Source organism: Thermobia domestica, chromosome 18 (assembly GCF_964235325.1).
Source record: "Thermobia domestica chromosome 18, izTheDome1.hap1.1, whole genome shotgun sequence".
Classification (NCBI taxonomy): Eukaryota; Metazoa; Arthropoda; class Insecta; order Zygentoma; family Lepismatidae; genus Thermobia; species Thermobia domestica.
In genome coordinates this window covers 5,505,438-5,522,501 of record NC_137471.1, presented here as the reverse complement: position 1 = coordinate 5,522,501, position 17,064 = coordinate 5,505,438, and positions in this window count along the sequence as shown.

The following is a 17,064-nucleotide window of genomic DNA, read 5'->3' as shown; positions in this document are numbered from 1 at the left end:
TGTTAGAGGATCAGACTGACGTAATAATTGCGGCTTTACTTAGCCTACTTCGTATTTTTCATCTGTATTCTACCTGACTGTACTAATGTCGGTTCCGCTTTATTTATGGATTACGTATCTCTAACCAAGAAAATGATTAATTGCGAGACTAGTCGCATTACATCATAGTTACTAATTAATCCTTTAGCTCTCTTACGTAACATATTTTTGATGACTCATTACAATATCATTTATTAAAGTTTTACTAGTATATAGATCGAAATAGACTCATTTAGTACGTTCACTTCTATGCAAAATTACTTTACAAACACCATAATCTTTGGACAATTGAAGCAATGTCTTGAATATATTTTCTAGGAATATCTATTATGTCTTGTTTGAAATTATCTTAAAGTTCTCATATTACATGTACATAGCGCAGATGATGCATTTTTACTTCATACAAATTTCCATATGTTGAAGGAAATACTTCTTTCATGACCAATTTCATAGTTCAAGTCGTTAAAGGTCTACAACTTGATATTTAATCTACGTTTACATTAACTTTCTTGATATATTATTAAGAAAAATCTAAGTGACCAATAGAGTACTGACGTAAACTACTATCTCCTTAATAAATACAACGACATATTCACTAAAGTCACAGAATATATAGATATATAAGTATCATTGTAAAAAGTATCTCTATTTTTAATAAGCCTTGCTCAAAAAGAAAGAAAAAAAAGAATTCTAATGTTTAGTAATTACAGTTCGAGTTGGAAAATCTTTTCTCCATGCGGTGTAAATGCGTTAACAGTTTTCAAATAGTTCCGACTTTATATCGCGAACGTCTTGCATTTTATTTAATGACGAAAATTTCCCTTTTGGAATCAACAAAAAAAAATAATTTGGATGGGTCCTACCTTTCGCCGTACACACTGCTCTCACCACGATAGATCTGATCACACACATACAGATGTCCCTGCGTTTGCTGGCTTCCTTCTTTCGTGAGCAGTGTCCTGGATTCGGAGTTCCTCTCTTCGATTCCCGCTGCGTCTTCCTCTCAAACTGGAAGGGGCGTCGCTCTTGGGCGTCTCCTGATCCATCAAGGTGGGGCTTCTGTTGGTCCATTTCTGATAGGATGCACTCTCACTAAAAGCACTTTCAGACGTCACACTGCACCAACATCACTCTCGGTGTTAAAAGTGTAGTGTTACACGGATAAACAGTGTTTATTGTTTTTAAGCCTTGTGTATAATACTTCAAAACTGATTAAATATGATGAAAACTAGTTCAAGTGCTTTCGGTGCGTATGTAGGCTATCCTAATTGTCTGTAATAGCTCGTGATTATGTTTATAAGTACGAAACTCTGTCACTCAAAAACAATGTTTGTAGGCATTTCGTGATATATATATATATATATATTAGCAGCGTTAAAAAGTTTATATATGTTTATATATGTAAATATATTCTGAAGAAGATCAATGTGTAAGTCACTATGCTGAGGAAAGATTGTAATTTCGTACACTCGGCTTCGGTGAGTTTAGCCGCACATTGTTCTTGTGAACTTAACTTTTGATTATGAATGTAGTGTGTGTGTAAGTTCCGGGTATGTTTTTGTGTTGCGGTGTTACGATGTTTCCCGGTGAAGAATTATTCTACGACTGACTTGGAGTTTTGAATTTTTAACCTCCGATCTTTTGGATACGCCTCTAACGGTGTCTTGGATTTCGTCTCTCTTCTCTTATTCGTTATGTTAATTTGGTGTCCTAAATTTTGATTCTCTTGGTCTCCGCCTATTTACGGTGTTCGGGCGTCCCTTCTTCAACATACGTGCTTTCTTCAAATTTCACATGTTATATCGAAAATTTTTATGAGAGTTGATTTGGCACCTAGTTGTCTCGTGCGTGGTTTTGGACCATTTCACAGTTCTATGTTAAAATTTTATCTTGCTTCTGCGTGGCGACGTATGGTCTGTGCTGTGATTTTGACAAATTTGCAGAGATTATATTTCCACTTGGATTCTATTCAACGTGTTCAGAGTTTATTATTTTTCTCAATTTCACAAAAAGATGCTAAAAGCTGTTTTATTCTTCTTTCTTGGTTTCACGCCGGGCAATCTGCTGTGTGTGGTCTACGTATGTGGCTTAGGCAGTGGTATTGAGAGACAATAGAAGGGTCTTTCAACTGTCCTCGCCGCACGGACAGGTATACAAAAAAAATAAAACATGTTACTTCTCGGATAGTAGGGAAAAATAGAAAATGTTCTTTGGCTCTTTAAACAAACAAAAATGAAAATGAAAATTATATGCACTAATGTTCATAATTAAACGCAAAATTGGTTTTAAAAGATTTATTTAAAAATTAAATAAAAATGTTAATGATGCAACTGTCACAGATGTTCTAGAGAGCCAAAAATGCTAAGTGGCACATCTCGGCTTCCTCTCACTCCAAGAAGGGTCAATGAGGAAATCAAAGTTCAAAACCAAGCTCATGGTATATATATATATATATATATATATATATATATATATATATATATATATATATATATATATATATATATATATATATATATTGACATCAAGGCAATCGTCCACCTATTCTCTCCCCCGAGACAACTGTTATCTCTAAATTTTATTTAGAAATCCTCGAAAGACTGAGAGCAAGGATCCCGGTGCGTCAGACAAGATATCATCGGCGATTAGAAACTTCATCATGACAATGTGCCAGCTCACATTGCCTTTGTCATGACCAGTTACGTGGCAAAATCTAACATGGCAACAGTGCCCAAGCCAGCCTACAGTCCTGACTTGGCTCCTGCAGACTTCTTTTTGTTTCCCCGTTTGAAATCCCCACTTGAAAGGGCATCGTTACAGAAAATTGATGACATGAAAACAACTTGTGAAATGACTTTTAAGGTTGGTTTAAAGGGACAAGTTTTGCCGATAGGTGGCACTACAGTGTTTGTATCTCTCCCATGTATTTTTTATCTTTCACGAAAATTCACGATTTCTTTTACAAATTTCAACCTACAGACTTCAAATTTTTAGAAAAGGAACTTGTTAATCTATCGAAGGAAATAATCCGTGCCGATTTTTTATTTAGAATTTTCTTCATTGTTGAAATGGCTTGATTGTTGTAACGCATATCCAAACCTTTAAGAATGTAACTGTTTCAACAATGAAGAAAATTCTAAATAAAAAATCGGCACGGATTATTCCCTTTAATAGGTTATGAAGTTCCTTCTCTAAAAATTTGAAGTCTCTAGGTTCAAATTTATAAAATAAATTGTAAATTTTCGTGAAAGGTAAGAAATACATGGGAGAGAGACGAAGACTGTAGTGACAAAACTATCGGCAAAACTTGTCCCTTTACACTACCCTTAAACACACTTTCTGATCAGACCTTCCAGGAGGCCTTCAGAGATTGGAAATTTCACTAGCAAAGACACATCGACGCTGGAGGACAATATTCTGAAGAATTTTGTACTTATACTTAATATTATTATCCTTATTATTATGTAAAATTCTTCATACTTATAGGCTTGTGACATTACTTTCCGAAAAGACCTAGTATGACCTTGGTTGAAGAAAAAATACTGACAGACAGTGGCGTATTTAAGGGGGAGCTTCCGAGCTTAAGCCCCCACCGAAATCTTACTGATTATAGTAAAGTATATGAAATATCTTGCAGAATTTTCACATTTTCAAGCAAAGCCCCCCCCGAAAGTTAGCAAAACCTCCCCGAAACAAAATCGTAAGTGCTTGGGTTCCCGGGTTCTATCCCAGCCCCCGCCAAGTGAACTTTGTGGTGGACAAACACCGTGTGCGTGAGTTTTCTCGGGGTTCTCCCGTTTCCTCCCACTTTCTTCATTCCACAATTTCATTCATTACTCATCATCACCGTCTCCTTTAGCCTCACCGGCATAACCATGGGGCGTAAAACTCATTTCATTTCATTCCATTAACAAAATCGTAAATACGCCACTGCTGACAGATAAGGTTAGAAATAATATGAAGTTAAACTTTTAACCTGTTACACACTCAAAACTTTCTTCTAGCTCCCTTGTGACAGAGTTGAATTTTATATGTCATGTAAAAATATAAAAATAAAAAAAAATTGAAACGCTACTTTTTTTTAAAAAAAAATGTCTTGTCAACATACGTATACGTCAACTGAAATTTATTTTTAAACAAACTTTTTCAATTAAAAATGCTTCACCTTCACATAATGTAAGGAACAATTTGTGACGTGTGTAGAACATTTTGTGATTGGTTCTTATTGTTTTTAACTTGTAGCAAGACTTTGTCTTTAGAACATATCAACGGACATATTTAGACCATATGTACCCATTGAGATGTCATTTCTTTTCTGCACATACCTTTCAAGAAAAAGACAAAAAATAACAATGGCTGGCTTCTATTTTATTTTATGAAGGACAAAAATTGAAGAAAATAAAACTATAGGCTTAAATTGACCTCTTCTGTCAACCTGTTATGTTAAATTATTTCGCAGAAACAAAACAACTTCATATGAAAATAATGAACGCCTATGGTAGACATTTTTTAAAACAGAATTTTGTTTAATGTGTAAATTAGTTGACATGTCCGTTCGTCGCGCGGGGAAATTAGTTTTATGGGAAATATTTGAATCCTCTTTTCCCCTTAGATACGCATTTCAATGAATGTGTATGTTATAATATGAGTTAAAAACCCATAAGCTACTCGATTTCTGACACAAATTTTGCACTCCCCTGCTTCTCTTAGGATACACAGTTTAATCCATATTAGATGGTAAAAACTAGGGATGGCAAAGTCCGGAAATTTTTACTTCCCGAATCCAGAATGTAAAGTCCGAAAATTTCGGAATTCGGAAAAGTTCCCTATTTGAGAAAAAATCCGAATTTTGGAAAAAAATTCCGGAAATCTGAAAAATTCTTCATTTTGGAAAAATTTCGATCTCGGAAAATTCCGGACTTCGGAAAAAGTCCGGAAAAGGAAATTTCCGATTCTGGAAAATAAATTTTCCAAAATGCGGATTCCGGAAAATTTTGGTCTTCCCTAATAAAACCTAGTTTAAAATAGGTACCTACTAACTAGATATATTCCAAAATTCATTTCAATCGGATAAGTCGTTTTGAAGTAGCCTGAGTGTCTATGACTGATTTACTTACACTGTTTCATTTAATCTACACGTACAATAGTTTGATTTCTCTGAGGAGTGAAATTTTCGTAATCGTCGAAATATGCGTAAACACAGTTATTTTGAGCATTTTTATTTTTCGCTTCTTTTCAAATGGGGACTAAAATTTGAACGGCATCGGAAATCACTATTTTCACCTCAGCAACCTCGAAAACTATGGATTCGACACTAAGGTCGATAGTTTTTAACTTTTTACATGTCTACTCCTATCCACCCGGACCCTTCCGGACCCTGAGAAGTGTTTTGTGGGAGCCGCGGTGGCTCAGTGGTAGAGTGTTTATCTCTAGTGCTTGGGGTCCCGGGTTCAAACCCTGCTCCCGCCAAGTGAACTTTGTGGTGGGCAAACACCGTGTGCGTGGGTTTCCTCGGAGTTCTCCCGTTCCTTTCCACTTTATTCATTCCACCATTTCATTCATTACTCATCACCGTCGACATAATCGTGGGACGTAAAACTAAAAAAAGTGTCTTGCCTTCATAGTACCTTTTTCTTTGAGATTGTGTGTCATATCTGTGCCAAGTTTCGTTGAAATTCCTCCACCTCGATGAACAAATTTAATTCCTAATTTTTGACACACTACGTCCTAACTATTATTTATTATTGAGATTATTTGCCTTCTGGACGAAGGTGCGGACACACGGACAGACAGAATAAATATGTATTGGATAAACGAACTTCTTATAAATTGCTTATCACAATGTACTCATGTTTACGCTCTAGTAGGGATCAATGTAGAAAACATGAAATGTAATATGTTTCTACTAGTGTTGGTACGAGACAAGACAGAAACCTTTGAGGCGAGACATGAGACGAGACGAGACGTTTCGTGAAATGTCTCGTCTTGTCTCGTATATTGAAAATGCAAACACAAGTATTTTTTCAATTTGTTAAAAAAATTTACTAACTTGGAATAAGTTATTTGCCTTCGAAATGTATATCAGCGTTTAATATTTCAAAGAAGACTATCTACAAACAACAGGAAATACCTAAAGTTGTTTTTTAAAAGTAATTCTTACAAACAGCTTTCGTTTCCATTTTTCAATCGATTCAAGTTTAGCCCTTTGAGGATTTCCAATTTCTGAGGTAAATTTTAGACTTTCACTCAAACAGCTTACTATTGCTGCTTACTTACTACTAGCAGCGTTCACCCCGCTTCGCTGCGGTCACCCCGGAACGCAATAAACTTTGTTACTTAGATAATTTTTACTTTTTCGCTTTCAAGTGATATGATAAAAACCATAGAAGATTGCAGTAAATCTTAACATTATATCGCCTGTCATTTATGTTAACCCGCCCCGCTTCGCTGCGGTCATCCCGGTGCTGGCATATTGTAAAAGTGTCTGTAAAAATAAGCAAATCAATTAAAAAATTTTAAACAGAAGATTCAAGCTATTTTCCGCTGTATATCGCCTGTCATTTATGTTAACCCGCCGAGTGACACGGTCATGCGGGTTGCATATAAATACGTTTATTTTTACCTATGATGAACTAATAACAAAGGATTTGTACGTTATGGACACCTGAATGGTCAATTATCTCAAGACACTGGTAATTAAAAATTAAAGTGATATGATAAAAACCATCTAGGGTCCAAATCCTAATAACCCCCCAAAAATGAAAGAAATTGGTTCAGCCGTATTAGCGTGATGAGCGGACAAAAAATTGTACGTTCTCTTTTATATATATAGATTTATTGTAGAATCATGCTTTGTACCTCGATTTTTTGAGGATAGATTATACTTTCCAATGGTACCATCGTTTCTCCGTATTATATAACAGAAACGGAAAAATCGAAAGAAAAAAAAAAGATTTTTCGAAAAAAAATTCAAAACTTTTGTGCCCCTCTTTCCCGGGCCTGGATTCGCGTAGGGATCTGAATGTTTTTTTTTAATACATTGTTATGTACATAATACGTGTGAAAAATTTCATTTTTGTACCTTGAAAACAGGTCAGGAGAAATTTTTGAGTTTGAAGGTGACGCATTTTTTCATATATGTATACACATGTTTGTATCATACACCTGAATCGGAAAATTAGGGAAAAACCCGGAAGCCTTTTTGAAAATCCCACCAAAACACTTTGTTCCTCTGGCCCAGGCCTAGGTTAACGTAGGGATCTGAGTTTTTTTTCTGAAAACACGTTGTTACGTACATAATACGTGTGCAAAATTTCAATCTTGTATCTTGAAAACAAAGGGCGGAAAAAATGTTGAAAGTTTGCATTTAGGCTCTGTATATACACACATATATTATATACATATTATAAAAAATTACTGCGTCATTAGTATTTGGCCTAGAGCCATGTGTCACACTTTATTTTATTCAGTATAACAAGTCTTTTCCAACGGTATCACTCACATGTTCATATATACCTGAACCAGAAAAATCGGGAAAAACCGGAAGTTTTTTTGAAAAATTACAACCTCGGAACACTTGCGCCCTTCGGGCCCGACACTGGTTTTTCACGTAGGGACATCAAAAAAGTTTGGGAAATATCTGGAGATACACACAATCTGTATGCAAAGTTCTAATTTGATGTCGTGAAAACTAAAGGCGTGATTTTTTTTTTTTTTTTTTTTTTTTTGAAATTTGTCTTAAGAAAACATAAAAAGTCACGCATCTTCGCCCCCACTTGGAGCCACCAAGTTGACCATCCGGTTCCAAAATGCGTCTGGGATGTTCTTTGGTTTATCCTTGACTTGACTAATATAAAAACGACTATAACTTAAATACCTGTTATAGAACCTAAATAAGCAGTCAAAAACGATACTACGCCATGAAAACAAAAGTTAACAAAAATCCTAAAAGGGGTTAATTATTTTGTGGTAGTGTTCCAGATTCATGTACAACGTTAAAGCATTCATCGAGATCAATGTTTCAGAAGATTTCATTCGGGAGACCCAGAATGTGCATACAATACAATATTTATACAATACAATATTTTTATACAATACAATATTTAAAAAACAATATTTACAATGCAAAATCATCGAAAACATAACAATGCAACAATGAAAAGCTTATTTTTATTTCTGTAAACTTTTCGGTGTAACCCTTGGATGTACAGAAAAGAAAAAAAGGAAAAGAAGAAGAAAACTTTCCGCCAACAATGAACAGTACACAAGAATTCCACACTATATTGTTATGTGTACCTCTTGAACTTGAGCAATTTCTGAACTTTTTGGTGGCACCTTTTACTTTCCCTTTCTGCATATATGCACCGCTAAGGCGCACACAAGTGCTAAAAAAACTGACTCGAGTAAAACATATCTCTTTAGAGTGCATTAAGTGGAAAATTCATTAAATATGAAAGAAACTGGTTGCTTAAAATATTAATAAATGGATCAAGATATTTAGAATATTTAATGTATAGTAAATATTATACATTTTACACGATTAATGTAAGACAATCATTAAAGTTAACAGTAAAGCATAATAAAGCATAATTTGGAGAATATAAAGCATAATTAAACAAAAAATAAAGTATAATGTGAGTTGTTCTAGTGATTAGATATAGTAACGCTTTATTCGTTCCCTGAAAAACTAATAAATTGGACATATGAGGTATCACATCTTCAACTACGATACAGTAAATGTTTATTCTCCCATAATATCTTGCTTAATGGGGATTAATCTCCTTTTGCGCATGAAACTGCTTCTCCTAACATATTATTAGTGATCAATGTTGACTGTACGAAAATACCAGTCGCTTGGGAAAACGAAGATAATAAGAAGTTAATCTATAAAGCTTGGAAGTTGAACCTAGGTATAAATAGGGTGTTTCAAACCAACACCGACAACGCTTGGGAGGTGACTCCTGACACCAAGATAAGACAAAAAGTGTATACCAATATGGATGCACACATGCTTCCTTTCGGAGTTATGGGATGCCGAAAACATGAAAAAAAAGAACTTTAAAGGTCCATAGCTCCGTAACTATGGGACCTACCATAGTTGGGTCAGGACTTCATTTAGGAACTAATATGTACCCTATCCAAAAACACATGTTTCAGAATTCTAAGGTACTCACGCAACAATTTTTAAAGGAGTTTGACTACTGGCATATCACTTGAAGTACTCATCTACTGCCTCTATAAAAGTTATTGTAGAAGTACCTCAGAATTCTGAATCAAGCATTTTTGGATAGGGCACATATTAGTTCCACAGTGAAGTCTTGACTCGACTACGGTAGGTCTCATAGTTACGGAGCTATGGACCTTTAACTTTTTTTTTTTCATGTTTTCTGCAGCCTATAACTCCGAAAGGAAGGGTTTGTACACCCAGGTTGGTCTATACCTTTTATCTTATCTTGGTGTCAGGAATCACCTCTCAAACGTTGTCGGTGTTGTTTTGAAACACCCTGTACATTGTAACGCTTATGTGTGGATATGGAGTGCTTTTTCTTTCTGAGAGAAAAAGAACAAGAATTTTTAGGAATGATAAAAAATGAATCAAAAGATTGCGATCATGGTTAATAATTAGTTTTTTTGGACCATGGGCCACAAAATTCTTGAACGGCCCCTAAATCAAGTTTTCGTATTTTTTACGGAATAGAGACATCGTACTAAATGAAATGATAGGTTGGGTTTGGCTACATTAGATGTACTTCTCCAGGTATAAAACCTACAAGAAAATTTTTGATTGAAATATGTTGGATATTTTTGATTCAAAAAAAAAAAAAATACTCATCTTGATTCATGAATTTGCAGTTACATCGTCAACACTTTTAACACATTATCTGAGAGAACTTCTTCTCACATTCTCTGAAAGATATCGCAATTGTGCCCAAAGTGTGCTTTTAAAGGAGTAATATCTCCGAGGGCAATTTTCTTCAAAAGATTTGTGGAAACCACAAAATGCATCTCTGTCATTTCAGGAGAGTTCAAAGAAACGCTAATCACCAGCAGATGCCAGCACGTACTCGCTATCTTCCTAATTTAATTTGTACAAAGAGACAATATTCAAAATAATTCAACCCAATTCAAGAGATAAATATTCAAACTTTGTCCAAAAACAAATTGAATCAATAATCAGAGAATAATCCTTTATCTTTAAAATGTATTTTGTATGGGGAGACAATATTCAAAATGATTCAATCAAATTCAACAGATTAATATTAAAAACTTTGTCCAAAGATAAGTTGAATCAATAATCAGAGAATAAGCCTTTATCTTCACAATGCATTTTATATGGAGAGACAAGATTCAAAATAAATCAATCAAATTTAAGAGATCAATATTGAAACTTTGTTCAAATGCAAATTGAATCAATAATCAGAGAATAATTCCTATCTTTTCTAAAATATTTTGTATGGAGGGACAATATTCAAAATAAATCAATCAAATTCAAGAGGCTAATATTCAAACTGTATCCAAAGACAAATTGAATCAATAACCAGAGAATAATCTCCTATCTTTCCAATGTATTTTGTATGGGGAGACAATATTCTAAATAATTCAACCCAATTCAAGAGATAAATATTCAAACCTTGCCCGAACACAAATTGAATCAATAATCAGAGAACAATCCCCTACCTTTCCAATGTATTTTGTATGGAGAGATAATATTCAAAATAATTCAATCAACTTCAAGAGATCAATATTGAAAAATCGTAGAATCAATATACTTTGGAGCAGCTTGCTTTTTAGTTGATTAAAAGTAAAGCTTCGTGATAATGAAGAAACTTGTAATTCCCTCGAACTTCGCAACTTCCTTTTATTGTCCGCCATTTTATGAGAAATATGGATTACACGAAAGAAAGATTCGCCTAAAACACCACAATAAGTCTTACTGTCACAACTCTGTGAGATAATTGGTTAGGCGAAAAAGTGATTAGGCGAAATGTATAGGGAAAAACATATTTTAATTAAACAAAAATTACAATTCTAATCTTGTATGTGTTGTTATATTGTTACAATGAACATTTTAAAAAAATAGTAAGAAAAGAAGAAAACAGAAATGTGCAGTAAAGTCAGACAAGAAGAGATCTTGTAATATTTAGAATAATAAAGGGGGGAGAAAATATCTCCTTTTGGCTCCTCTATTTCCAATGGTTATGCTACACACGAAAGTTGCTTCAATAACATTGAGAAACTTCTCCGAGAGATCATTTAATGGCTGTGGTGGTTTCTTTTTAAGTAACTACAATTCTAAGATCACGATGTCACAAGAGGAGGGAGAGGGATGAAAAAAAAAAAAACTAAATTCCCTACGATTATCTTTTTATGATTTTACCTAGAAGAATATTGTATATGTATATAAACGGGGTGGTGGTGGTCTGAAAATGACTTTTCATTAATTGTATTACCACAAGTTCCATCAAAACGAAAAAAATATCTTTCTATTCAAATCCAAGAAACAAGCATTTTGAGACATACCAAAGTTTTGTAACAGATTAAAAACAGAACGCTGTCCTATGTTGTCTGTCCTTGTTTGAAATAAGTTACATTCCCCTCCCTCCGCCCTATTTCGCACCAAAACACCATAAAGGAAAACTTTTCTCACAATATATATATATATATATATATATATATATATATATATATATATATATATATATATATATATATATATATATATATATATATATATATATATAATGGAAGGGCGTATTCAAAAGTACCAGTTTGTTGTTAAGTGTGTAGTGTTATGGATGAAGTTTGCTCTGTACAAGATGCCGTAATGAGTGCCTTCATATGCGAAAACTCTGTCGTTAATTCTTGTTTCTGTAAGATTAACTGAAAATTAGATGCCGGCTTAAAGTTGGCGCAGTCGGGTCATATGCTCTCTCGGAACTTTTCTGTGTGGGAAGAGACAGGGGAAGGTATAGTGGTAAAGAGAGAGAGAGAGAGGAAATAAAAGAAAACTAAAAAGGAAGGGGGTTGGAATCTCCATGACTCCCCCTCGTACTAACGCCACGTTAAATTATTTCATTGTTTTGTTGTTTCTGTTTTTTGTTCTGTTCTGTTCTGTCATAACCCTCCTTCTTCTCCTCTTTTTTCTACGTTCATTTCTGGTTATGGTATGTTTTCATTCTGAAATTTTCTCTGTTTTTTCTTTCCTCAAAATATTTACATTTTAACGATTGTTGCTTCTTTTTCACATTTCTGTTTTCCCTTAAATTTGCGCTTTCTTATTGGTGCAAGAAAGCATTTTAGTTAGGCCTACTTTAGGGTAACATCCCAGACGCAAGTGTTGGAATATTTTGAATGAATGATTTCATATTCTTTTCTTCATAAGATTTATTATTATTATTATTATTATTATTATTATTATTATTATTATTATTATTATTATTATTATTATTATTATTATTATTATTATTATTATAACTAGTATGTGCGTAATGACTGTGTGGCAGTATTGGAAAGAAACAAACAGCAATCTGCTAGTTAACAAGGTATTGTGTTATATTTACAAAACCAAACCCCTCGGCGTAACAGCCCTTTGTGAGCCTGAGCCGCTCCAACGCCATTTATTAGCTACCTTCTGTACTACTATATGTTGAGCCTAGCGAGTAACAGGTGGTCCGCCTTGAGTTGAGTTGATTTTGAGTTTAATGTCTCTTTCAGCACCGAGGCTACATGGGACGGGATCTACTTATTAACGTGGAATCGAAACCACATGAACTTGCCCCGTGAATCGAACCACAGTCTCCCACGCTAACCGCTTAGGCACTAACAAGGAGACTTACGGAAGTGTCACTCACCGATTTGAATGAAACTTTGCACATTTGTAGGACATCGAAAAATAATCGACACGTTTTTTTTTATTTTTTTTATTTCGGCAATGGTGAGCGTTTAAGGGTAGAAATCACCCTTTGAATGGTAGAGGTGGTCTCCAAGCATAGACAGAAAATAATCATTTAATGTAGAAGAAAACATACTGCCAGGGGGCTTTTAGAACAGTCGATGCAGAATCTGATGTCAAAATTAGCAAATTCAATATGGCGAATTCAATATGGCGATTACAATTACAGAAAGTCTTCTAGTTTGAAATGTCTATAGTTAGGCAAGAACAATCATAGTTGGCAGGGGTTACTGCGAGAAGGTTGCAGACCGATTTGGAATCCATTTCTGTACGTATTTTAACGGGATGCTTGATTAAAGTGCGTCTCTGCACTATTAAGGGTGCTTATTTATAGTGAGCCCCTCATCTGTCATTATTCGGGAGTGCTTATTGAAAGTGAATCATCTCGCCCCTTATTATGGTCCAAAACAACCTCTTTAAATCTGAAAATGTCCTTGTGAAAGCATCAAATTAGAATGTTAACAATTTCAAGAGGGTTTTCTCCCAGCATGTAATACAAAGTCTATTTTGTTATTCGACTCTTCGAGTGGTCAATATTCATCAACTTTTTAACCAATTTCACGAACAAAAGAGTACCTCAAAATAGAAACTATTCCTGCAGAAACAACGGTAGGATTCAGCCTCTTGATGTGTTTTTCTTCAGACCGTGGAAAAACTTCTTGAGACATTTTACTGATATTGTCCTCTACAACTATAACATAAATTTACAACTCCGTAATAATACAATTAAGATCTAATCACAGATTCATAGTCAGTTTCCTTCTCCCAGATTTGCAAATCTTATTAGGTATATGTGATACAAAAGCGGTTATTTGGAAAAGAAACCACCTAAGTTTGAAAATTCTTTAACATTTTGTTTCAAAGATTCTGTAGCCTTTTGCGATTTGTTTACAGTTATTTCCATAATAAGTATGCGTGGTGTAAACGATGTTTATACATCACACACTTTTTTGCGGAATATCGTTACTGTAAAACGTTTTCTCGATAAATTTATAATTATAACAATTGAGGATATATGAAGTTCTGACGTAGTGAGAGGCGAGGGATCTCACTTTAAATAAACACACCAACTAGTGAGAGGCACAGGGACACACTTTAATCAATCATCCCGTTAAAATACTTGCAGAAAAGGGTTTCAAATCGATCAGCAACCTTCTTGCAGTAACCCCTACCAACTATGATTGATCTTGCCTAACTACATTTGAAATCAGAAAACTTTTTTGTAATTGTAATCGCCATATTGAGTCCGCCATTTTGAATTTTGTAATTTTGACGTCAGATTCTGCATCAACTGTTGTAAAAGCCCCCTGGCAGTATGTTTTCTTCTACATTAAATGATTATTTTCTGTCTATGTTTCGAGACCACCTCTACCGTTCAAAGGGTGGTTTCTACTCTTAAGGTTGGTTTAAAGGGGCAAGTTTTACCGACAGATGTCACTATATTCCTCTATATCTCTCATGTATTTTTTAACCTTTCACGAAAATTCACGATTTCTCTTACAAATTTCACACTACAGGCTTCAAATTTTTAGAGAAGGAACTTCATAAAGTATCAAAGGCAACAATCCGTGGCGATTTTTTATTTAGAATTTTCTTCATTGTTGAAATGGCTTAATTGTTGAAATTGGATTTTCCAAATTTTTAACTATATACTGTTTCAACAACGAAGAAACTTCTAAATAAAATATCGGCACGGATTGTTGCCTTTGATATGTTATGAATTTCCTTGTCTAAAAACTTGAAGTCTGTAGTTTGAAATTTGTAAGAGAACTCGTGAATTTTCGTCAAAGGTAAAAAAAAAAAAAAATACATGAAAGAGATACGAGAAATGTAGTGACATCTATTGGCAAAACTTGTCCCTTTAAACAAACCTTAAACCCGCACCATTGCCGAAATAAATAAAAAAAAAGAAAACTGTCGATTATTTTTCGATGTTCTACAAATGTGCAAAATTTCATTCCAATCGGTGAGTGACATTTCCGTAAGTCTCCTTGTGAGAAGCTCGCTGCACCACCTGGTCTCTAACAGGCGCATTAAGAGTCTTCATTCCAGCGAAATTAAAATACCGCTAATTTTACAGTAATTATGTGATATCTTCAAATAGATAAAAGATAATTGAAATATGGAACAAGAGCGCTCTAGACAATATTATTTTGCGTGAGGTACCGTTATCACAAGTCACCTAGTGGCTTTATGTTTTCAGCTGTTTAGAAACGCGAAAATAAATGCCGATTTTCAAAATGACTCGAAATCGAAAGCAGATAAGTGAGTCGTGATAACAGTTTCTCATGTAAAATAATATTGTCTAGGGCGCTCTTGTTCCACATTTCGATTATCTTTTATCTATTTGAAGATATCACATAATTACTGTAAAATTAGCGGTATTTTAATTTCGCTGGAATGAAGACTCTTTAAGAGTTTTGTAGACCTAGTCTTTTATCCACGTAACTCCCCAGTTTGCCTCAAGACGATGGGTCGACGTCGAAAAATTGGAAATCAAACTCGGATCTATACGGATGTGAGTCCAAAGCTCTATAACCACTAAACTATGGTGTTCTCCTATGTTATAAATACAGAAAGATAAATAAATAAGAATTTATCGCAGCAAAAAAGAAATTAATTATTATTGGCAGTTTTTGGCGCCAGAACAACTCGTCTTTTTATGATTTTCTCGAAAACGACGCATGAGAATTTATCCTCATATATCGCCCCCAGAAAGCATAAAGGCAATCCAGTGGACGGACGACGTGGCGGAGCATTGAAGTATACAAACCCTATTACACTAGGGCCACTGGTGGTGCCATCAAGAAATCAGTGGACGGCTGGTGGACGAGCTGAGTAACTGCTCGGGAAATCATTGGTGGCGCAGGACACACTTAGGCCATTGTTCTTAACGTAGCGTATTACACTAGGCTACTGGTGGCGCCACCAGTAGCAGGTTCAAGAGTTGTTTGATTATCTGCGCTTGCTCTGTGACTCATCAGACCGCAATATATTGTCACTCTGTTGGTGTTCTTCTTTGATTCGCGAGAAAATGACAAGTGACAAATGAAGATGGTGGCGGAAATGCAAAGAAGAAAACCAGAGAAGAAGATAAAATGCAGAAATTAGGCAAATTGATAGACAATAAAGTGAACATTGAGGATTTTATTTATGCAATTGAAAAAAAAAAAATCCTGCAATTTGGGACAGCACAATCGAAGACTACAGCAACAAAAACATTAAATTAAATGCGTGGAAATTAATTATAAATTTACTCATTCCAGATTTTGAAGCAAGGAGAAGTATGCTTTCAATCAGTGAAGACATATTCTCATAAAAATATTAGTTTTGTTTTGGTTGTACCACTGGTGGACGATACGCGAGTGTATGATGTCGCCTGCAGTTGCACCATCGGTGGCGCAACTAGCGGCCTAATGTAATAGGGCCCTAAAGATCATTAGTTTAGTGACTGGGTGAATTTTGTGACACTTATGTCTCCATGTAAACCCTCATTGTAGCAGAACGCGATCTATTATCAGTAGTTTCAATTTTTCGTGTTTTTAAATAAATTTCCATTTGAGAATGGAATAACGTTTGACACGCAAGTAAGAGAATATCTAACAGTTATTTGTGTAAGTCACTCGAAAAGGAACAATAAAGATTGAAATGTGGGTACCTATAAATTAAAGCATGATTTTTCGTTAATACATGCTGCGAATAACATACCCATTCTCATAGGCGCCGACTTGAAGAAAATATTAAGGGGGGGGGGCGAACAATGAATATCATCATATTCAGTCGTTTTCTATCAATTGTTTGATGCAGGCCTCCTTCTCCCCTCCCCCCAGATCTCAATCTGCTCCGCTGCGAAATTCATGACCTAAGTCAAATTTACCTAAAGCCATTAAAACAAATTCAAGTTGAAAATTTGGGAACTTCACTGCAACTTCGCACAACACATTCATCTTCACTTGTCCTATCAGTGCTGTCAGAGTGTTGGTTGAAGCTTCAGTGCTCTCTTTAAAAAAAAAAAACAAAAAAAAAAAAAAAACGGCGTTTTCTATTGAATAATATGACTGTTCCTAATATTG